Source organism: Macadamia integrifolia, chromosome 6, assembly GCF_013358625.1.
Source record: "Macadamia integrifolia cultivar HAES 741 chromosome 6, SCU_Mint_v3, whole genome shotgun sequence".
NCBI classification, from domain to species: Eukaryota; Viridiplantae; Streptophyta; class Magnoliopsida; order Proteales; family Proteaceae; genus Macadamia; species Macadamia integrifolia.
In genome coordinates, this window is record NC_056562.1 from 8235930 (window position 1) to 8242846 (window position 6917).

Sequence of the window (6917 nt, forward strand, 5' to 3'; positions counted from 1 at the left end):
ACCATCATACTTAGGTGCATCATTAACCACTGGAATTTTAGAGCAGGTACCAATATTGCGGACAGTTAAAAGACCCGAAGCAGAAAAACCCTTGGGTAAAAATACGCTCCATCCAAATATGGGTAATCGTAGCACAGAAAGGCAAGCTTTCCAACAGTATCGCAAATTGAGGGTCCTCTGAAGGTCATGTTAACCCAAAACCATTCTCTTCTGAGGGGAATGATTCTTCTAGAAGAAGGCCAATAAGAATTTAGAACTTTTTTATAGACGAAGGAGGAAAAAGGGCGAGAGCAAAAAAGATGACCAACAATTTTAATATTATTCCAGTAGAGAAAGCAAGAATGTGGGACCTGAATGTGACGATGGATAAGAAAGCTTTGAGGCAAGCAATTGGAGAGGGCGTGCCAGGTGGTAATGTGTAACACCCTGAATTTTGAAGCAGTTGTTCCCTAGTGTCAGGACCTAACTAGCACAAGGGCAATAGGCTGTTATCTTATGGATCACAAATGTACAACAGTAGAAAGGAGAAATTGGCAAATTTAATAGCCAAGTAAGAGGGATAAAATAGTCAAAAGTTGTGGGAATGGCCCCACACATGTCAGGTAATGTAAGACAGAGGATGAGTCTACTGGAAGGCCAAAAATAAGGCAACCAGCAGGTTACCCTGCTGGCAACCGGCCAGCGGGACCACATCCCTACACGCCTGAGCCTCGCACTTACTCACTATGTAGAGGTCTTAATGCTGACCAATCCAACCTAGTAGGTCAGTATTTGGTGGGGTCCATCAAGGGGAATTAAATTTTAAATAGTTTTATGTTTTTTAAAAGTAATTTTTAGAATTACTTTTCAGTTTAGGGTGTTCAGCCAAACGGGCCTTAAGGACCCTTTGGCTGAGTTCTAAATCAGATCCTTAGCCACCGTTCACCTCATTTGGTAGCTGTATAATTCGGTGAACAGCAGCAAAAGGAAGGCTGTGCATGTGGCAGTTGTACCTACTTCTGTACCTGCAGAATTAAGGTAAGCAATTGTTCTTTAATGGTAGTAGAACGCTAGGGTTAGGAGTTTCAATAAATTGGGGACTGCAATTAAGTCCCTATGAACTAATTTGCTTCCCTATAGAAGAAGCCCCAAATTCTGAAAGGATTAGGGACTGAAATTTGTCAGAAGACTGTCCCTATGAATCCTAGAGCTTAGCATTTTTATTCTCCCAGTAAGGAATTATGTAATTGAAGCTGGAATATGGCTGAATAGGCAATATTCTGCCAAAACCCTAGAACAGGAATTCAGTCCATATTTATCCCTATGAGAATTTAGCTAATTCCCTCCTTTAAATTCTGATATAAGCCTAATTAGGGTTGGAATACAAATTTTGCAATTGTAAACACTTGTATCCAACCCCAGTTAAGTGACTAAATAGGGGAATTGATCCAATTTTGCAGAAATGACCCAATTCCTATTTAATGTCTGAAATTTCTACAGAATGGGATTTATAGATTTGGGTTTAGCCAATTTAATCTTAAGGATGGGTCAATTTGAAGCCTAAACCCTATCTTCAGACCCAATATGCATGAACAGAACCATGGACTGAGAAACTAAACCCGAATCTGGGTTTTGATGAACAGTACAGCCCTTGGCAGAAAAGAGGGAACCGGCAGGTCCGACCGGCCAGCCGGTTACTGCCCAGCCAACCTGCCGGTTGGGGTTTTAGAGCCCTAAATGGCTGCTGGTTGGGTCTGGGTGTACCCTGTACAAGGATGGGGCCAATTGATACACGTTTAGTGAAACTCAGCCTTGTACAAATGATTGTGGTAGGGGTTCCAGAGCCTAAACCTGTCACAGAATTGGCAGAGAGGACTCTGCCATAGTCAAGGAATGTACCTAGGGAGTGTAAGACCATACTCCTTTATAGAAAATAGTACAATAAGGAAGAAGACTGTATTGGGAATCAACCCAGTCAGCTGAAGTCTATGATAACCCACAAGTTGCCTCTGATGGGTGTCTGATGACCTCTGTACTATGTGGCTTGGTCTGTTTAGACAAAAGGAAACATGAGATTGTGCAGATCAGGTTAGTGACCTACATAGGGGTTAGGGAGCCAAGTTGGTTAAGTAGGTAAGTTGTTGGGAGAAATGCTGGTCAGGAATCAGTGCCTCTGTCCGACTGTTGGTTTGGATTCCGGTAAGGGAATTCAATAGGAGTCTAGGATGTTGGGCTGTCCTTGGACAGTGAATACTAAAACTAACCTAAAATATTAATTGTTTAATTAGGCACCTAAGATACTCACCAAGGATACGCGTGGACGGGAACTCAACGAAAAGGCATCAGATTCGGGTATCAAGATGAGTGGGTGATCGTTTATTTTACGGAGTGTTTTGATATTCATTTATGCATGCTCATGTGGAATGTTATGAATTCTGTGTAATGGATTTATTTTATATAAATATATATATATATTTCACATGTTGCATGATTTTACCGACTGTGATGTGATGTGATGTGATCAAGGATTTGTGGATGTGTAGTATGATAGCTGGGTGGTAATGATTGTGATATTGATAGTCTAAGGCACGGTGTGGCTAAGGTTCTTTCAAGAACTGTGGGCTCAAAGGTCAGTGTTACAATTGTAACCACGAATGTGTGTTTGGATGCTTTGGATGATGTGGATGCTATGGATGCATGTAGATGCATATGGTTATGATCACATCCCAGTGCTATAATCCCTTGCCTATAGGGGTAAGGTATTGGCTAATAGCACTCGGTGGTAGGTTGCAAAGGACTACTACGCCCAGATACGACGTATTGTATCTTGAGAGGGCACAATATCGTATAACGTACTGTACGCATAGCTGTCGAATAGCATGGGAGACCGATGACGGTGTGGGATTCTGGGACCATGGTTGTTAGGGGTTACTACATAGGGGTTAGCTGGGGGACCGAGGTTCTTTTAGGGACTAGCTGACTCCTGCTTGCAACTAGCTTGTATCTCTAAAGCCCAACGTATTGGGGAGGGGATACCACCTACGTTGCTTATAGCACTTGTACCCACATATTGAGATCTAGTAATTAAAATGGATATTATAATAAAATGGATCATATGGGTGTGCATCTGTGGATATTATTGTATGTGTTGCATAATGATGTTGTGCGTGCTTGCATGCTCACCCTTCACTGGGCTTGTGAAGCTCACCCCTCGTGGATTTATCTTTTTAGATGGTCGAACTTGAGCTGGAGTGGATGAAGACTCGGTAATGGTTGTGAGGTTGTGTCAGTGAGACCTATGGTGGAGGACTAAGATTTCCTTTGCTTCAAGGTTTTATTATTATGCTTGTCAGATGTGATTATATTATGGTAATTGTGAGTTATAATTCAATTGTCTATAATTATAATTTATTATTTAGATCTGATCACCATGGGTTATGTAAAAATATAAATTTTCCCTTATATCTGTACTCTAAATTGGTAGAAATTTTGTACTTGTGTAAGTTCATCTCTACATTAGATCCTGGTGGTTTAGGCTGACTGGTACGGTAAGGTATTCAGTGCCACATACCTTGGCCTAATTTGAGGCAAGGTGTGGCAGGTAAAACTATGCAGGGGATTTAACCTTTAAACCAGATGATTTTGCGTCAAGGAGAGAGAGCATCCTTTATACGAATAAAGTCCCAAGCAGAGGCGGAAGAGAATATCTCTTGGGGGGACGGGGTCTGAATGATTTGTTCTGCCTTCCTCTATAACTAGGAGGGATAGGGGGAGGAAGGACCAAAGGTCAACGAGATGAGGGGGAGAGCCAGGAGGAGACCAGTCTCCCTGAAAGATGATGGAAGACACTTTGGCTGATGTATTAAAGCTAAGGGTCTGAGGGAGAGGACATTGCACCAGATCTAAGAGGAGTCAGATGGGAGGGAAACAGGCCAAAGGGTATCATTTTTTAGGTGAGAGGAGACCCAAGCAACCAAAATACTGTTATATTAGCAAACAATCTTCCATATGAGCTTGACGACACCCACAGTATTGACATCTCTAATTCTTCTAATTACAAGGCCTCCTTTGGAATAAGGCTGGCAGACTTTGTCCCAACTCCTAACTAATAGGATAGAGGAATTTGGTTGAGTCAGAGCCTTTCTAAAGGAAGGAGCGAAAGAGACTCCAGAGATTTGATGGTGGCTTTAGGGAGAACGAAGACCCCTGACTAGTACAAATACATGGATTGGAGAACAGATTCGATGAGGACCAATCTACCCGCATAGGAGAGAAGTTTGCCTTTCCAGAGCTGAAGCCTTTTCCTTATAAGGTCCAGTATAGGAGTACAAACATGGTTTTAAGTATCTCCGATACCGATACGATACCCTCCGATACGTATCTTAAATTTAGCCGACCGATACGATACACATCGATACGATGCATGAAATTTTTAAAATCCTTTCGTATCGATATATATCTTACAATACATACCGATATGCATCAATACACTACCAATACACATCGATACGATACGATATGCCTCGATACGACTATGAAAATTATAAAATTGCGGTAAAATGTATGTTTCGATATGTATTGGTACGTATCGGTGAGTATCGGTATGTATGATCGGTACGTATCGGTATATATTGGCACGTATCGGTGAGTATCGATATATATCGGTACGTATCGGTGAGTATCGGTATATACCGATACAGTGTGCTATGGTCATATAATGGCCAAGATGGGTAATTTTTCAGAAAAACACGATTTTTTGAAGGGTTTTTGTTCCAAAGTTGCTGTCAGTCATATTTCTCTCTAACTAAAGAGGAAATCAAGATTGGGAACAAGGATTTTACATTTATGGACAATTACAAACCTTGAATTCTTAGTACGATACTCTCAATTTAGTGTTTATGCATAATACATGTTATCAATAGCTTTTTTTAACAAACTCTTTATGCAAAAGTGTTTAAAAAAATGTTTCCTATCCATTTATGTGTGTATCTTTAGCGTATCTTAGTGTATCTCCGATACGATACTATACTCTCCAATATGTATCTTAATTTTGGCCGATCGATACGGCGACCGATACCGATACTTTAATCCTTGAGTACAATGATGAGCCGAAACCTGACGGAGATGAGAGGAAGACCAAAGTATTTGACCGAAAGGGAACCAAAGGAGAAACCAGAGATCTGAAGGAGGGGAGCTAAGGAGTCAAGGACGCCAGAGAGAAAGATGATGGATTTAAGAAGGTTGATGCAAAGCCTCGAGAGAGAGGCAAAGAGATTAAGGGAGGGCATAATGGAGGAGATAGACTAAGGATTAGCTTTAGAGAAGATCATAAGTTCATCCACAAAAGCAAGGTGGGAGAAGAGGAGGGACTAGCACTTAGGGATGGGGGAGATAAGATGGAGGTCAGTAGAGGATTGGATGGATTTGGAGAGCACCTTAAGGGAAAGACAAAAGAGAAAGGGGGAGAGGGGGCACCCTTGACGAATACCAACCAAAGAGGGAAAGTAGGCAGTAGGACTACTGTTGACAAGGATGGAGAAGCGGGGGGAAGAGATACGACTGTCACACCCTGCCTCAAATATAGGCCAAGGTATACGGCACCAGATCCTCAACCCAGTTAGCCTACCTCTACCAGGATTATAGACAGTCTACTATCCACACAAATTCACGAGATCAACTACTATAAATCCGAGTACGCATATAAAATTTGTAATTTAATATAACACATGGTGATCAAGTCTACAGTGATAATTTTTAATACAGGCCCAACTTTAATTTATCTCCACAGGTTACATAAATAAATAAATCTTACAACCATTTAAATAAGAATTACATTAGCAGAGAAAATCACATTCTTCTTCACTATATCCCGCGGACACAGCCTCTCAACCGTCACTGATCATCTGCCCATCTAAGCTCCAGTTCCACCATCTAAAAACATAAATCCACGAGGGGTGAGCTTCACAAGCCCAATAAGGGGTGAGCAGGCAAGCACACACATCCAAATCATGATGTTAACATAAGCTCATAATAGCCACAATAGGATGCCACATATGCAACAACCACATGATCCATTTCATTATATTATTTCCATTCTAGTTACTAAGTCTCAATATGTGGGTATAAGTGTTATAAGCATCATAGGTGGTATCCCCTTTCCCAGTACATCGGGCTTCAAGGATACAAGCTAGTTATAAGCAGGAGTCAGCCAGTCTCGGAAAGAACCTCGGTCCCCCAGCCAACCTTGAATAGTAACCCCTGATAGCCATGGTCCTGGAATCCCACATTGTCATCGATCTCCCATGCTGTCCGACAGTCTTGCATAAAGTAAGTCGTACCATGCTGTGCCCTCTAAGGATACAATACATCATATCCGGGGTAGTAGTCCTCCATGACCTACTACCAAGTGGGATTAGCTAATACCTCACCCCCTATTGGAAAGGGTTTATAGCACTAGGATGTGATCTAAACCATATGCAATCTACATGCATCCATAGCTAGTTAAGGACTAAAACCATGGCTGGTGTTATAGGCCGGGTTCATGCCTAGGAACATAACTATGGTCTGCTTTCTTCCTCCTACTTGCATACAAAGTATTTACAATAGATAGATCTCCATATGGCTACTGCCCACTTTTGGAGGTGTAACTAAATCCTCCTCTCTTTTCAAAGTATTTACAATAGATAGATCATAAGCTATAGCAAAATCTAAAACTGAGATCCCTTCATCATTCCTCTCTCCAAACCCATATCCTCTATGTACACCTTCATAGCCTTTACGATCTTTCCCAACATGTCCATTTAGATCACCCCCTATTATAATATTTTCTCCTTGATAAAACTTTGCACAAATCCATCCGTGTATTCCCAAAATGTAACTTACTACTTCCATCCAATCCTACTTAAGGTGCATAAGTGAGGCCAAAGGGGCTGAAAAGC